Source organism: Opisthocomus hoazin, chromosome 1 (assembly GCF_030867145.1).
Source record: "Opisthocomus hoazin isolate bOpiHoa1 chromosome 1, bOpiHoa1.hap1, whole genome shotgun sequence".
In the NCBI taxonomy this organism is placed as follows: Eukaryota; Metazoa; Chordata; class Aves; order Opisthocomiformes; family Opisthocomidae; genus Opisthocomus; species Opisthocomus hoazin.
In genome coordinates this window covers 946033-963650 of record NC_134414.1, presented here as the reverse complement: position 1 = coordinate 963650, position 17618 = coordinate 946033, and positions in this window count along the sequence as shown.

The following is a 17618-nucleotide window of genomic DNA, read 5'->3' as shown; positions in this document are numbered from 1 at the left end:
CCAGCTTGTGAGGAACACGCACTGTCAGCTGCTGTGGCTGCTTCCCCTGGGCACGAATGGCACGGCCAGCAGGAAGGTGGGCAGGATCCAGCCAGAGTGCGAAGCTGCGGGGCTGCGGCTGGAGGGGGTGGGTGCTCACGATGTCCTTTGCTCTGCTCTGAGCATCTGAAGGAAGGGGTGCAGGCAGGAGCAGGTGTGTGATGCGGCTCAGCACTTGGCTGCGTGGCTGGTGCTGTCACCGGGGTTTTGGCTTTCGTGATGATGGGACGCTCTTTGATGAGTCCAAGCTGGCAGGGAGAGGCTTTGCCCCTCTGGTCCCCACCTTGCAGTCCATCGACGGGGGAGGGGCGAGCAGAGAGGTTGCCAGTGAAGACTGAGGCAAAACTGTAGCTGAGCACCTCAGCCTTCTCCTTGTCCCTTGATAGGAGGTCACCGTTCTCTTTCATCGGGGTGGGTACTCAATTTGCCACTGCTGCCCTGGATAGTTTCCTTTCCCTATCTGTCCTATTGGGGCCTTACGTCCGACGTTTGGGTTGCTTTGTAGACACACCTCACACTGTTGGGTCACTTGTTTAATAGTTGTATCTAGATTTCGGGCAACCATGAGCCGATTCAAATATTTATGCAGGGCTTCCGTTCCCCAATGAGATTTCTTATGTTCTGCCATAACTACAGCCCATAAGAGAGAAAATGGTATTCTTATCTTACCCTGAGGAGTCTTAGCCCCCCTGTCTTTCTCTGTTTTTCCTCCCAAGTCTTCAATTAATTTCTGGTCCTCCTTAGAGTATTTGGGTTCACAATCAATTTGTATTTTACCGCCTGGGACTAAAGGTTGCACCCCCAATCCGCTCTGTTCAGCCACTCTTCCAGCCTCAGGATCTGCCATGGCATTGCCCAGCTGTTGAGCAGTGTCCCCTCTCTGGTGAGCTTTACAGTGCATGATAGCTACTTTCTCAGGTAGTTGTACAGCTTCCAGGAGCTGAAGAATTTCTTCAGCATGTTTGATATGTTCTCCTTGGGTAAATGGGAGTCCTCTTTCCTTCTCTACAGCCCCATGGGCGTGTGTTACCCCAAAAGCGTATTTAGAATCTGTCCAGATATTAATTTTCTTGCCTTTGGCTAGTTCTAATGCTCGAGTTGGAGCTATTATTTCTGCCTTTTGAGCTGAGGTGCTCAGGGCAAGGGCTTTTGACTCGATTACCTGATCCGTAGTGGTTACCGCGTATCCTGCCTTGTGGACACCTTGTTGAACAAAGCTGCTTCCATCCGTGTACCAGGAATCTTCAGCATCTTCCAGCGGCTTCGCTTTTAGGTCAGGTGGGCTGGAATAGACTGCTTCAATCGCTTCCAAGCAGTCATGTGATACTGGTTCCCCTGTGGTCCCGCTGAGGAAAGATGCTGGCTCGACAATGTCAGTAACCACTATTTCTATGTCATCTTGCTCTACCAGGATAGCTTGGTACTTAAGGAACCTTTGTGGTGAGAGCCAATGTCCCCCCTTTACTTGTAATACTGCCGACGCAGCAGGAGATAGCAACACCGTGGTCTTCTGGCCTAGGGTAAACTTAGGTGCTTCTTGGATATTTAATAGCACTGCTGCTGTTGCCCTTAGGCAGCTAGGCCAGCCTTTGCTTACTTCATCCAGCTGCTTAGAGAAGTACACGACTGCCCATTGATGTGGTCCCAGATTCTGCGCTAGGATTCCCAGGGCAAGTCCCTGCTTCTCATGAGAAAATAACCAGAGGGGCTTAGTAGTGTCTGGCAGTCCCAAAGCCGGGGCATCCATTAGCTTTTTCTTTAGCTGTTGGAATGCCTTTTCTGCTTCCTCATTCCAAATGAGGATCTTTTTATCAGATTTTAATAGTTCATAGAGCGGTTTTACCAAGAGTCCATGGTTCTAGATCCAGAAGCAACACCACCCCGTCATTCCCAAGAAGGTGCGGAGCTCCTTCGCTGTCTGTGGTGGTGGTGTCTGGCAGATGGCCTCTTTTCTTGCTGTTCCCAATGTTCGTTGCCCGCATTTATCTGGTATCCAAGGTAGTTCAGCGGTTGTTGAGCGACTTGGGCCTTCTGTGGAGAGACTTGATAGCCATGAAGTCCGAGGAAATTGAACAGGCTGACTGTCCATATTATACAAAACTCCTTCGTTTCAGTGGCTATTAATAAATCATCTACATACTGCAATACTGTTCCCGCCTCATGAGGTCATTCCCACTGTTCCAAGTCTTTGGCTAATTGATTTCCAGAAAGAGTGGGGCTATTTTTAAAGCCCTGTGGCACCACCGTCCATGTCAGCTGCGTCTTTCTCCCAGAGTGAGGGTTTTCCCATTGAAATGCAAATAACAACTGCCTTTCTGGACTTAATGGGAGGCAAAAGGAAGCATCTTTTAGGTCCAGGATGGTAAACCAGGCCAATTCAGGTGTCAGTTTGGTTAATAACGTGTAAGGGTTTGCTACGACAGGATGTAAGTCCTCCGCAATCATATTGATGGCCCTAAGATCTTGTCCTATTCGGTAACTACCATCCGGTTTTCTAACTGGTAAAATGGCAGTGTTATATTCCGATTCACACTCAATTAATAGTCCGTATTTGATGAATCGTTCAATTACTGGTCGAATTCCTTCCCTGTCTTCCATTCTGAGGGGGTATTGCCTAATTCTTACAGACTGTGTTCCCTGCTGAAGTTTGACTACAATCAGGGAAGCGCTTTTCGCTCTTCCTGGCATTTCCGTAGCCCATACTCCTGGATATACCCGATTTTGAATTTTCTCAGGCACCCCTGCGTCAACAGGGGCATCTATAAGGGCTAAACTCAAAACTTCAATTAGCTGTTCGCTTCCCACCGGAGTTCTACTTTCCCTTTGTCAAAGGGTAGATTCCCCAGGTCCCCGTCAATCCTCCTTGATCTGCGCCTGTATCCCTTTTCTCCTCTATAACCTTTCTGGACAATCCTTTTTCCAGTGCCCTCTCTGCTTACACCATGCACATGGATTTTTCTCCAGAGGTCTCTTAAACCCTTCATTTCTAAATCCCTTGCTGTCCTGCAACGCCGCCATCAACATTGGCTTATCCCTCCTTCGATCTTCTTCTTCCCCATTGCTAAATACTCTCTGTGTTTCGTCCAGCAAGCTCTCTTCAGTTTCTGCTGTCCGTGGTCCTTAGCTTTTGTGACTTTCTTCGGATGTCCCTCATGGACTGGCCTAAAAATCGAGACGCTAGCTGCTGGATCCCTATTTCTGATCCTGGCTCCAAAGGGGTGTGTCGCCTCATAGTGTCCCGTGATTAATGGAAAAACTCCGAGGGGGTTTCTTTCGGACCGTGCTGGACAGCATATAAAGCTGACCAGGTGATGGTTCTTGGGATTGCTCTCTCCATCCCTTTGGCGACCCATTTCCTATATGTATTTAGCAATTTCCTGTGGGCTCCCCTGTTGGGGTCCCAGTGGGGGACCTGTAATGGAAAACCATCCTTGATGTCTTCTCCGGTATTTTTGAGCTGATCACTTGCTAAATCTTGGGCTGTTTTTAGTATCAGCTGCTTCTCAGTCCCTCCACCGCTCAGGATGGTTTCAGAGGGTAAAGAACGTATCAGCATATGATGCTTCATCCCATTTTCCCTTCAATAACATTAGTTGTAATAACACATTATAATTTAAGGTTCTGTTAAGGGGCCACTTTTCTCCATCATCTGGCTTGTGCAATGGACACCATTGCTTGCAATACTTTATAAGGGTTTTCTTATTCTCTGTACCACCCGTACCAGCAGTATCTTTCCAGTGAGCAAGTACACAACCTAAAGGGCTCTTCCACAAAATTCCTCCCTGAGAGTTACCCATTCTTATCTCCTTTTTACTTCCTCTCCTGATGAACTTCCATGCAAATTTCTCTACACTGTTTAATAGTTTTCTCCCAGTCCTCTGTCCACGCGTCCCAGATCCCTGGGATTAGGTGCCTTTTCCCACACACCACTTCGCTGTCTCAGGCTCTTGTTGGGACTCTCCCAAACATCAAACTGCGGATTTTGTAAAAGACATTTCAAACATTTTGCTCCCCGCCTACTGGATGCACAATACCACCTTCTTCCACACAGCCTACACGTTAACAACACCCATGCTTGATGGCAAGCTTCCTACAGTCCAGAGGCAAGTCCACACTCCAGGCAGGGGATTTCCCTTGCCTGGTTGCTGATTCTAAGGACTATATCCGTAACCGGAGGCTGTTCCCAATCTAGGGCCATTTCTTATCCAATAGCTTCCCTCCCTCAGACTTTCCTACGATTCAAGTCCAAACCATTTTAAGAGGGAGTCTCTCAACATACACAGGAACACCGATTATCTTACACATATGTAAAACAAGAAACAAGATCGACACAAAATTCTAAATTCTCTACAGTCACCTTCAGTTGGTGTCCGCCCAGCCAGTGGGAAGGTGGGCAGGATCCAGCCAGAGTGCGAAGCTGCGGGGCTGCGGCTGGAGGGGGTGGGTGCTCACGATGTCCTTTGCTCTGCTCTGAGCATCTGAAGGAAGGGGTGCAGGCAGGAGCAGGTGTGTGATGCGGCTCAGCACTTGGCTGCGTGGCTGGTGCTGTCACCGGGGTTTTGGCTTTCGTGATGATGGGACGCTCTTTGATGAGTCCAAGCTGGCAGGGAGAGGCTTTGCCCCTCTGGTCCCCACCTTGCAGTCCATCGACGGCGGAGGGGCGAGCAGAGAGGTTGCCAGTGAAGACTGAGGCAAAACTGTTGCTGAGCACCTCAGCCTTCTCCTCGTCTCTTGATAGGAGGTCACCGTTCTTGTTCAGCGGGGTGGGTACTCTTTCTTTAGCCTTCCATTTCTGGCTGACATACCCGGAGAAGCCCTGCTTGTTATTCTTAGCATCCCTTGCCAAGTTGAGCTCCAGCTGCGCCTTGGCCCTCCTGACCTCATCCCTACACAACCGGGCAGCATCCCGGTACTCTTCCCAAGCTACCTGTCCCCGCTTCCACTGCCTGTGCAGTTCCCTCGTGCCCTTTCGTTTGAGCAGCAGGTCTCGCCTCAGCCGTGCTGGTCTCTTCCCTTCCTTGCCTGACTTCTTACACCTGGGGACTAAGAGCTCCTGCGCTCTCTGGAAAGCATCCTTCAAGAAGTGCCAACTCTTTTCTGCTCTCTTGTCCCTGCAGGCACTTTCCCGTGGGGTCCGACTGACTGACTGTTTGAAGAGCTGCAAGTTGGCTTCCCAAAAGTTCAGGGTCCTGACTATACTCCTCTCCCACATCCCTCAGGACTGTGAACTCCAGCGATGCGTGATCACTGCAGACAGATGGGACCCTTGCGTTGGACACCCAGCTTGGCACCGGCAATCGAGGTGCCAAGAAGAGCTGTGCTTCAGGAGCAACCACTTGGGAAGCAGTCCAGTTCCTCCATGTGCTGCTAATGTTTCTCCAGATCCTCCAGATCCCCGACTCCAGCACCCTACAGGCGACCTGGAGTCTCTCCAGGCACTTTCTGCCAGAGGCTCCATTCTGCCCCTGGGCCCACATAAAACTGAGGGAGCATGACACTGAGTCCTGTAAATGACAAAGGGAGAGCAGGAGATGTGCAGCAAGGGGCAGGAGGGAAGGTTTGATCATCCCCAACAAGACAGAGCTTTGACCTGATCCCCTCTGTGTGAAAAGCCTTCAGAGTTTAGCTTTTCTCTGTGAGGAAATACAGAACTACAGGCCTGTGCAGCCCAGAGGGATAGAAGGGGAGGCGTGGGCATCCATGAGAAGACAGAGCTTGGACTCGATCCCCTCCACGTGAAAGTTCTTCAGACGCTACGCACATGTGGCTTCTGGTCCCACATAAAACTGAGGAGCACAAAGCTGAGGCCCACACGTGGCCAAGGAAGAGCAGGAGATGTGCAGCAAGGGACAGGGGGGGAGGATCGGGCATGGGGCACCTCAGCCCAGCCCCAGGTCCATCCTCCTGCCCAGCTCTGCTGCCCTAAGCTGGCCCCTGAGCTTGGGCCCTGAGCGCTCCCCTTCCAGGACGGCTACAAGACAGTGCTGAGGCTGTTCCTTATCTCAGCACCCAGGGAAAGTTCACTGCCTCGCAAGGAGTCCTCCTGTCCCTGGCACCCCAGCTTCCAGCCAGTTTAACCCCTTCTTGCCATTGGGTGTCCTTGCCCTTCAGGCCAGATGGATCCTCGCTGACCAGTGACCCCTGTGGAGCAGTTACAGTCAGAATTAGCCCTTCAAGGGTCCCACGCCACCCCAAAACCACCCAAGAAACCCAGCAGCACCCCAAACTGCTGCCACTGCTCGCGGCTGTGCCCACCACCTGCGGCCCCCATCCTCTTGGCACCTCCCTGCAGAGATGTGCCTGAACTCGGTGAGGTTCCTGCTGGGCCACTTCTGCAGCCCCCCCAGGTCCCTCTGGACACCAGCACACCCACTGGGGTACCGGCCAGCCCCAGCCCCAGTTTGGTGGGTGCCAGCGGTGCCTGGTGCCAGCCCGTCCCTGCTGGGCTCGGGCACTGAGGGGGTTGCACCCCCACCCGCGTGATGGCTGGATGAACCACGACACCGGGGACAGAGAAAACATTTAATATTTGAACAATTCAGATGGGAGGGCAGCCCAGGGGGGTTCCCATGCCCGCACGCCCCGGCCGCTCAGTGGTAGGGGATCCCCTTGTCCTTGTGGAACCATCGCTGCCACTACTGGGACTTGCAGCATCGGTCACGTAGGGGCTGAAAGTGGCATCTCCACCAGGCCTTGAGGCGTCGCCAGCCCTTCCGCAGGCACCGTCCTGCCCTGCATGGAGACCAGGCCGCTCGGCCATGCGCCCTGCCTGTGGGCTCCAGTTGCTGGGGTCTGGTCTCTGCCTGGGTGCTGCTGTTGGAAGCAGCAGAGATGCTGCTGGCCGGTCCTCCCATGGAGGTAATGATGTCTGCCACCTCTGAGCTGCTTCTTTCTGGCCCCGTGGGGCTGCTCCTCTCGAGCCCCTTGGGACTGGTCCTTTGTGGTGCCATGGGGCTGCTCCTCTTTGACGCTGTCGGGCTCCTCACGCTCTGCCCTGTGGAGGTGCTGATTCCTGACACCATGGAGCTGCTCCTTTCCAGCTCCATGGAGCTGAGGGTCTCCGGGCTCATTGCTCTGTCCCAGTGTAGGACCCCATCCACAGCTTCGTCCACGTTGTCATCAGTGCATGGCACGTCTTCTGCGAGGCTCTGGGGCCACACTGCCAGAGGGCCGTCCTCCTCCGTCTTGGTGGGGGGACGTGGGAGCTCCCCAGGGGAGGTCCCACCACAGGCTCCCCTGCTTCCCCCCTCTCCCCCTTGATCCTGAGCCTGCAGTGCCTGCAGCAGCTCGCGTCGCTGCTGCGTTGACAGCGGGTTGTCCCGGATGGCGCGGATGAACTCTGGGATGAGCTGCGCCACGGTCATGGGCATGTGTGGGGAGCTGGGGGGGGGTGGCTGCACATGTTTGGGGCTCTGTCCCCTGTCCTCCTTGTCCCCAGGGTCCTGGTCTTGCTCTGCCCCCGACACTGGCTGCAGTGGGCGGTCCTGGCCACGGTCTGGCTCCGCCTGCCCCACCAAGATGCAAAGAGGCTTGCGGGACTGGGAGGGTGCTGAGCGGTTGAGTGCCGGCAGCTCCATCATCGCACCACGCCAGGAATGCGGGAAGGTGTAGACCGAGCCCATGGAAATGGAGCTGCTGTGTGACAGGGGGACCAGGGAGGTCAGCAAGGCCAGCGGGGCTGTGCTCCACTCCTCCGTGCTGTCCCTGCAGAGGAGGAGAGAGAAGAGACTCCGCTGCACCCCGGCCCCTCCACCGGGACCCACGGGCAGCAGCCCGACCTCGGCCGGCGGGCAGGGCTGGGCAGTGCGGGCAGGGGCAGGGCATGGGGAGAGGGGTCTGGGGCAGGATTTGGGGACTCCCCCAGCACTCACACTGTCTCCACGCTCGGCAAGGCCTTCACCGCTCCTCCATTAGCAGTGGGAGAATCTACAGAGGGAGGAGATGGAGTGAGCGGCCATCAGCCCCCGGCACAGCCCCGGCTCAGCGCTGCCGTGGGGTGTTGGCTGTTTGCAGGGCGCTTGGTGCTGGGGCCACTCACCTCTCCGGTTCTGTTCCCAGGCTCTCACCACGTTCATCCTACGTTCCAGGTGCTTCCAGAAACGCTGCAGGGCAACCAGGAGATAACGCCAGACTGAAGCACCCAGCCAGCTGCCTGCTCTCGCAGAGCCCTTTTATAGCAGGCAGGCACACCCCCCTTTATGACACCGTGAGCCATGCCAGGCCCCCTTTGTGACACCGCGGGGCAGTCCGAGCTGTGCAGGCACAGGGTACGGGTGCCGGGTACAGGGCACAGGCACAGGGTGCCGGGACATTCCAGCACTGGGAGGCGCATTCAGCAGAAGCCACTCGCCTCGCTAGCACCAGGGAATCTGCCACTCGGCCTGGACCTGCTCGACCCAAACCCCTGCGCGCTGTGGGAGGAGAGAAGGTCCCTGGGACACATCTAAGGAACTGGCCGGGAAAAACAGTCTGGGCTCTTCCCTCCTCGGGACAGGGAAAACCTATCCACGGGATCGATTCTGCTCAAGCACCTGCATGCACCTGGTGGGTAATGTGGAAGGATGGGGGAGTCCAGGGTGTACCTTGAGGGGTGCAGCTGTGGCTGAAGGACAGGAGGAAAGGAACAAAGAAACAGGATGCCAGACCCCAACTGCTAGCCAAGCGTGAAGATTGGGTGAACGACACAAGATGATCAATCAGAAGCACAAAGGAACCGCGTGCCAAGAGACCCTCACCAATGAGATTCAGGGGGTGGGGGAGAAGGGAATATAAAAATGTTATGGATGCCCAGTAAAGTGCTTCTGCTTCTGTCTGCTTTCTATTGCTGTGCTTGCTTCCTTTTTGACTGCCGTAACATATTGTGGCATGCTGCCACACCTTTCCACCTCCATGGAGCTGAGGGGCTCTGGGCCCACTTCTCTGTCCTTGTGTAGGACCCCATCCAAAGCTTCGTCCACGTCCTCGTCAATCCATGGCAGCTGTGCTCCAGGGCTCTGGGGCCACACTCTGGCCCTCAGCTGTTGCAGCTGGACCTGCTCCTCTGTCTTGGTGGGTGGACATGGGAGCTCCCCAGGGGGGGTCCCACCGCAGGCTCCCACACCATCTCCTGCTCCCCCTCGATGCCGGGCCAGCAGTGCCTGCAGCAGCTTGCATTGCTGCTCTGTTGACACCTGCTTGGCCCGGATGAGCTCTGGGACGAGCTGCCCCGTGCCCATGGTCGTGGCTGAGGGGCTGCTGGGGTGCGGCTTCACTTCTGCGGAGCTCTGTGCCCTGTCCTCCTTGACCCTGGAGATCTGCTCTTGCTCTGTCCCTGACACTGGCTGCAGTGGGGGGTCCTGGCCACGGTCTGGCTCCGGCTCCCCCACCGAGTCGCAGACAGCGCTGGGTGACTGGGAGGGTGCTGAGCGGTTGAGTGCTGCCAGCTCCGCCATCGGACTGGGCCAAGACTCCAGGAGGGAGTAGAGCGAGCCCATGGAAATGGAGCTGCTGTGCAACAGGGAGGCCAGGGAGCCCAGGGAGTCCACGGAAGCCAGCGAAGCCCGCGGGGCCTTGCTCCACGCCTCCGTGCTGTCCGTGCAGAGGAGGAGAGAGAAGAGACCCCGCTGCACCCCGGCCCCTCCACCGGGACCCACGAGCAGCACCCCGACCTCGGCCGGCGGGCAGGGCTGGGCAGTGCGGGCAGGGCCAGGCACGGTGTCATGGTCTGGGGCAGGATTTGGGGACTCCCCCAGCACTCACCCTGTGTCCACGCTCGGCATGGGCTTCCTCTTTGGCATCTCCAGAGCCGGGCGCAGCCCTCCCGCAGGCACCATGCTGCCTTGCACGTCCCTGGGTAGCCTGGCCACGCGCCCTGCCTGTGGGCATTTGCTGCTGGGCTCTGGTCTCTGCCAGGGTGCTCCTGCCCGGAGCAGCAGGGATGGTGCTGGCTGGTCCTCCCATGGAGGTCATGATGTCTGCTGCGACGGAGCTTCTTCTGTCTGGCCCCGTGGGGCTGCTCCTCTCGAGCCACTTGGGACTGGTCCTTTGTGGCCCCATGGGGCTGCTCCGGTCAAGTGACTTGGGACTGCTCTAGCCCGGCTCTGTGGGGTTGCTCCTCTTCAGTTCCATTAGGCTCTTCCTGCCCAGCCCCACGGGGCTGCTTCTGGACGGTGCCATGGAGCTGCTCCTTTCCATCCCCTTGGGCCTCCTCCTGTCCATGGCCATAGGGCTGCTCGTGTCTGGTCCCATGGACGTGCTGCTGCCCTGTCCCAAGGAGCTTTTTTCTGACTGCATGGGGCTGCTCCTCTTCAGTTCTGTCGGGCTCCTCTTCTCCTGCTCCACGGGGCTGCTCCTGCCTGACACCATGGAGCTTAAGCAACAGATATGGGGCTCTGGAATGTGAGGGACCGGCCACAGAGGATGTGGGTGAAGGTGAGGCTCCATCCAGGGGGTTGCCTAGAACGAGTCAGACAGCCCCAAGAATTACGACTGCCTCAACTAAGAAAAAAAGGAGGGTCATTGTCATAGGTGATTCCCTTCTGAGGGGAACAGAGGGCCCGATCTGCTGACCGGACCCATCCCACAGGGAAGTCTGCTGCCTCCCTGGGGCCCGGGTTAGGGATGTTGCGAAGAAACTCCCTGGTCTGGTGCAGCCTTCTGATTACTACCCCCTCTTGGTAATGCAGGTTGGCGGGGACGAGATCGCAGAAAGAAGTTCCAAGGCCATCAAAAGGGACTTCAGGGCACTGGGGCGATTGGTTGAGGGATCAGGGGCGCAGGTGGTGTTTTCCTCCATCCCATCAGTGGCAGGGAACAGCACTGAAAGCGGCAGGAAAACTCACCTGGTTAACAGGTGTCTCAGGGACTGGTGCCATCGGTCAAATTTTGGCTTCTTTGATCACGGGGAGGTGTACACAGCACCGGGCCTGCTGGCGACAGGTTGAACTCAGCTATCTCAAAGGGGAAAAAGGATTCTTGGCCACGAGCTGGCGGGGCTCATTGAGAGGGCTTTAAACTAGGTTCGAAGGGGGAAGGGGACATCGCCCAGCTCACTAGGGATGAGCCTAGGCTTGGAGTGCCAAGGCCAGGGGTGAGATTGACAGCCCAGCTCAAGTGTGTTTACACCAACGCACGTAGCATGGGCAACAAACAGGAGGAGCTGGAAGCCATTATACAGCAGGACGGCTACGACTTGGTCGCCATCACAGAAACGTGGTGGGACAACTCGCATGACTGGCATGCTGTCATAGATGGCTACAGACTCTTTAGGAAAGACAGGCCAACAAGGAGAGGTGGGGGAGTTGCTCTATATGTGAGGGAGCAACTGGAATGCATTGAGCTTGGCCTGGGGGCAAATGAGGAACAAGTTGAAAGCTTGTGGGTTAGAATGAAGGGACAGGCTCATAAGGGTGACATTACGGTGGGTGTGTACTACAGGCCACCTGACCAGGAGGAGGAGGTTGATGAGGCCTTCTACAGGCAGCTGCAAGCAGCCTCACAGTCACAGGCCCTGGTTCTCATGGGGGACTTCAACCACCCTGACATCAGCTGGGAAGACCATACAGCTAGGCAGGCGCAATCCAGGAGGTTCCTACAGAGCATCGACGATAACTTTCTGATGCAAGTGGTGGAGGAACCAACAAGGAAAGGCGCGCTGCTGGACCTTGTGTTAACAAACAAGGAGGGACTGGTGGAGGATGTGAAGGCTGGAGGTAGACTCGGCTGCAGTGACCATGAAATGGTCGAGTTCAGGATCCTGCGTGGAGGAAGCAGGGCGATAAGCAGGATCAAAACCCTGGACCTCAGGAGGGCTGACTTTGCCCTCTTCAAGGAGCTACTGGGAGGAATCCCGTGGGCCAGGGCTCTCGAAGGCAGGGGGGTCCATGAGTGCTGGTCGCTCTTTAAACAGCACTTCTTCCATGCACAGGAGCAATGCATCCCCCTGAGAAAGAAATCGAGCAAAGGAGGCAGGAGACCTGCATGGTTAAACAAGGAGCTTCTAGCGGAGATCAGGCAGAAGAGAAAGGTCCATGGAATGTGGAAAGAGGGACAGGCCACTTGGGAAGAGTACAGAAACGTGGTGAGAGCATGCAGGGATGCGACGAGGAAGGCCAGGGCCCACCTGGAATTGAAGCTGTCAAGGGATGTCAAAAACAACAAGAAGGGCTTCTTCAACTACATCAGCAGCAAAAGGCAGGCTAGGGACAATGTGGGGCCGCTGCTGAATGAGGCGGGTGTCCTGGTGACGGGGGATGCGGAGAAGGCAGAGCTACTGAATGCCTTCTTTGCTTCAGTCTTCAGTGCTAAGACTGGCCCTCAGGAATCCCAGGCCCCGGAGGTAGGAGAATAAGCCTACAAAGAGGACGACTTTCCCTTGGTCGAGGAGGACTGTGTGAGGGATCGCTTAAGTGATTTGGATGTCCACAAATCCATGGGCCCTGATGGAATGCACCCACGAGTGCTGAGGGAGCTGGCGGATGTCATTGCTGAGCCACTCTCCATCATCTTTGAGAGGTCCTGGAGGACAGGAGAGGTGCCGGAGGACTGGAGAAAGGCCAATGTCACTCCAATCTTCAAAAAGGGCAAGAAGGAGGACCCAGGGAACTACAGGCCGGTCAGCCTCACCTCCATCCCGGGAAAGGTGATGGAGCAGCTTATCCTGGAGGCCATCAACGAGCAAGTGGAGGAAAAGAAGGTTATCAGCAGTAGTCAGCATGGATTCACCAAGGGGAAATCATGCCTGACCAATCTGATAGCTTTCTACGATGACATGACTGGCTGGGTAGACGAAGTGAGGCTTTCGACACGGTCTCCCATCACATCCTCCTAGGGAAGCTGAGGAAGTGTGGGCTGGATGAGTGGTCAGTGAGGTGGATTGACAACTGGCTGAATGGCAGAGCTCAGAGGGTTGGCATCAGCGGCGCTGAGTCTGGTTGGAGGCCGGTAAAAAGTTGTGTCCCGCAGGGGTCAGTACTGGGTCCAGTCTTGTTCAACTTCTTCATCAACGACCTGGATGAAGAGTTAGAGTGTACCCTCAGCCAGTTTGCTGATGACACCAAACTGGGAGGTGTGGTGGACACACCAGCAGGCTGTGCTGCCATTCAGCGTGACCTGGACAGGCTGGAGAGTTGGGCAGAGAGGAACCTGATGAGGTTCAACAAAGGCAAATGCAGGGTCCTGCACCTGGGGAGGAACAACCCAATACACCAGTAGAGGCTTGGGGCGGACCTGCTGGAGAGCAGCTGTGCAGAGAGGGACCTGGGTGTCCTGGTGGACGACAGGTTGACCATGAGCCAGCAGTGTGCCCTGGCTGCCAAGAAGGCCAGTGGGATTCTGGGGTGCATTAGGAGGAGTGTGGCCAGCAGGTCGTCGGCCAGTTCCTGCTGGCCCATTTCTGCAGCCCACCCAGGTCCCTCTGGACACCAGCACACCCACTGGGGTACCGGTCAGCCCCAGCCCCAGTTTGGTGGGTGCCAGCGGTGCCTGGTGCCAACCCGTCCCTGCTGGGCTTGGGCACTGAGGGCGTGGCACCCCCACCTGCGTGATGGGTGGATGAACCACAACACCAGGGACAGGGAAAACATTTAATTTGTGAACAATTCAGGTGGGAAGGAAGCCCAGGGGGGTTCCCAGCCCCACACGCCCAGGCCGTTCAGTCGCAGGGGAACCTGTTGGTCTTGTGGAACCATCGCTGCCACCACGGGGCCTTGCAGTATCGGCTGCGTTGGGGCCGTCAGCGGCGTCTCCACCAGGCCTTGAGGCGTCACCAGCCCTCCCGCAGGCACCGTCCTGCCTTGCACAGCCCCAGGGCTGCCCAGCCACACGCCTTTCCTGTGGGCACCCGCTGCCGGGGCCCGGTCTCTGCCTGGGTGCTGCTGCCCAGAGCAGCGGGGATGCTGCTGGCTGGTCCCATGGAGCTGCTCCTGCCAGGCCATGTTGGGCTTCTTCTCTTCAGTTCCATCAGGCTGATCCTGCCCAGGCCCAAGCTTCTGCACTGAGCCATGGAGCTGCTCCTTTCGAGCCCCTTGGAGCTTCTACTCTCCATGGCAATAGTGATGCTCGTGCCTGGTCCCACGGACCTGCTGCTTCCCAGTCCCATGAAGCTGCTCCTACCTGGTCCCATGGAGCGGCTTCTGTCTGGCCCCATGAGGCCGCTGCTCTTCACTTCCATTGGACTCCTCCTGCCCAGCCCCACTGCGCTGCTTCTAACGGTGCCATGGAGCTGCTCCTTTTGATCTCCTTGGGGCTTCTCCTGTCCTTGGCCAAGAGCCTCTTCTGTCAGGTGCCATGAAGCTGCTGCTGCTTGGTCCCATGGAGCTGTTTTTTGGTGCTCTGTGGGGCTGCTCTTCTTCAGTTCTGTCGGGCTCCTCTTCTCCAGCTCCATGGGGCTGCACCTGCCCGTCCCCATAGGCCTCCTGCCCAGCCCCGTGCAGCTGCTGCTTCCCAGCTCCATGGAGCTGAGTGTCTGCGGGCCCTTTTCCCTGTCCTTGTCTACGACACCATCCACAGCCTCGTCCACATCCTCGTCCATCACGGGAGGTCTGCTCCAAGGCTCTGGGGCCACACTCTCAGATGGACCTGCTCCTCCTTCCTCATGTGAGGACATGGGAGCTCGCCAGGAGAGGTCCCACCACAGGCTCCCGTGCCACCATCTTCTCCCCCTTGATGCTGGGCCTGCAGCTCCCGCAGCAGGTTGCAGCGCTGCTCCATTGACGCCTGGTTGGCCCGGATGACTTGGATGAGCTCTGGGATGAGTTCCCCTGTGGCTGTGGCCATGGCTGTGGGGATGCTGGAGGTCGGCTTCAGATGTATGGGTCTCTGTGCCCTGTGCTCCTTGTTCCCGGGGACCTGCTCTTGTGCTGTCCCCGCCACTGGCTCCAGTGGTGGGTGGGTCCTGGTCACAGTCCGTCTGCGGCTCGCCACTGGCCCCCCAATAGACTTGGGGGGCCGGGAGGGTGCTGAGCGGTTGAGCACTGCCAGCTTTGCCATCGCACTGGGCCAGGGCTCCGGGAAGGAGCAGAGGGAGCCCATGGAAATGGAGCTGCTCTGCGACAGGGAGGCCAGGGAGTCCATGGAGGCCAGCGGGGCCTGCGGGCACAGGCGCTCCCTGCTCCACGCCTCCGTGCTGGCCCTGTAGAGGAGGAGAGGGAAGAGACCCCGCTGCACCCCGGCCCCTCCGGTGGGAGCTATGGTCAACACCCCGTCCTCGGCTGCCGGGCAGGGCTGGGCAGCTGCCCAAACTAGGAGTCCAAGCTCATGGCATGGACAGGCGTACTCTTCACTGGGTGGATGGTCACAACGACCCCATGCAATGGCACAGGCTTAGGGAAGAGTGGACTGGTGCAGTTCGCAGTCCTGAGGGATGAGGGTCAGGCAAAGTGTACAGTCAAGGAGCCTGAATTTTAGGAAAGCAAACTTCCAGCTCTTCAAGGAGTGAGTCAATGGGAGCCCTGGAACACTGCCCTGAGGGACAAGGGAGCAGAACAGAGCTGGCAGATCTTTAGGGACGCTTTCCATAGAGAAGAGCTCTCAATCCCCAGCTGCATGAAATCCAGAAAGGGAGGCAAGAGACTGGCCTGGCTGAGTTGAGAGAAAAGTAGCTGGGGGTGCTGGTCTCTTCGACTGGGATCGTCCTGCCCAGCCCCGTGGGGCTACTCCTGCCTGGGTCCATGAAGCACCTTCTGTGCAGGCGTGCAGAGCTGCTCCTGCTCAGCTCTGCGCTGTTGGTCCCGTCCGGCTGTTTTTTCACGGCTCCGCGGAGCTGCTGCAGTCTGCTGCTGTCCTTGTCCTTGTCCATGTCTCATCTGCAGCCTTGTGTACGTCCACCCCCGGCAGCTCCACTCCCCGGCTCCACGGCCACGCTGTGACCCCCAGCAACCCCTGATGGACCTGCACCTCTGTCCTGAGGGGGGTCGGCACAGGGCCTCCCCAGGGTTGTGGGGGTCCCACCTGCGAGCAAGCTCTGCCATGGGGAACGGTAGCGGCCGCCCACACCAGGAGCCCCAGAAGGGAGCGGCGAGGGCTCGTCGAGGGGGACTCTGTGCTGAGGGGCAGCGAGGCAGGCGCCTGTGGGCCCGGCCGGGAATGCCGTGACGCCGGCTGCCTTCCGGGTGCTGAGGGCCGGGGGGTGGCTGGAGGAGGCCCCAGCTTGTCAGGAACAGGCACTGTCAGCCGCTGTGGCTGCTTCCCCTGGGCACGAATGGCACGGCCAGCGGGAAGGTGGGCAGGATCCAGCCCGAGTGCGAAGCTGCGGGGCTGCGGCTGGAGGGGGTGGGTGCTCACGATGTCCTTTCCTCTGCTCTGAGGTTGCCAGTGAAGACTGAGGCAAAACTGTTGTTGAGCACCTCAGCCTTCTCCTTGTCCCTTGATAGGAGGTCACCGTTCTCTTTCAGCGGGGTGGGTACTCAATTTGCCACTGCTGCCCTGGATAGTTTCCTTTCCCTATCTGCCCTAGTGGGGCCTTAGGTCCGACCTTTGGGTTGCTTTGTAGACACACCTCACACTGTTGGGTCACTTGTTTAATAGTTGTATCTAGATTTCGGGCAACCATGAGCCGATTCAAATATTTCTGCAGGGCTTCCGTTCCCCAATGAGATTTCTTATGTTCTGCCATAACTACAGCCCATAAGAGAGAAAATGGTATTCTTATCTTACCCTGAGGAGTCTTAGCCCGCCTGTCTTTCTCTGTTTTTCCTCCCAAATCTTCAATTAATTTTTGGTCCTCCTTAGAGTATTTGGGTTCACAATCAATTTGTATTTTACCGCCTGGGACTAAAGGTTGCACCCCCAATCCGCTCTGTTCAGCCACTCTTCCAGCCTCAGGATCTGCCATGGCATTGCCCAGCTGTTGAGCAGTGTCCCCTCTCTGGTGAGCTTTACAGTGCATGATAGCTACTTTCTCAGGTAGTTGTACAGCTTCCAGGAGCTGAAGAATTTCTTTGGCATGTTTGATATGTTCTCCTTGGGTAAATGGGAGTCCTCTTTCCTTCTCTACAGCCCCATGGGCGTGTGTTACCCCAAAAGCGTATTTAGAATCTGTCCAGATATTAATTTTCTTGCCTTTGGCTAGTTCTAATGCTCGAGTTGGAGCTATTATTTCTGCCTTTTGAGCTGAGGTGCTCAGGGCAAGGGCTTTTGACTCGATTACCTGATCCGTAGTGGTTACCGCGTATCCTGCCTTGTGGACACCTTGTTGAACAAAGCTGCTTCCATCCGTGTACCAGGAATCTTCAGCATCTTCCAGCGGCTTCGCTTTTAGGTCAGGTGGGCTGGAATAGACTGCTTCGATCGCTTCCAAGCAGTCATGCGATACTGGTTCCCCTGTGGTCCCGCTGAGGAAAGATGCTGGCTCGACAATGTCAGTAACCACTATTTCTATGTCATCTTGCTCTACCAGGATAGCTTGATACTTAAGGAACCTTTGTGGTGAGAGCCAATGTCCCCCCTTCACTTGTAATACTGCCGACGCAGCAGGAGATAGCAACACCGTGGTCTTCTGGCCTAGGGTAAACTTAGGTGCTTCTTGGATATTTAATAGCACTGCTGCTGTTGCCCTTAGGCAGCTAGGCCAGCCTTTGCTTACTTCATCCAGCTGCTTAGAG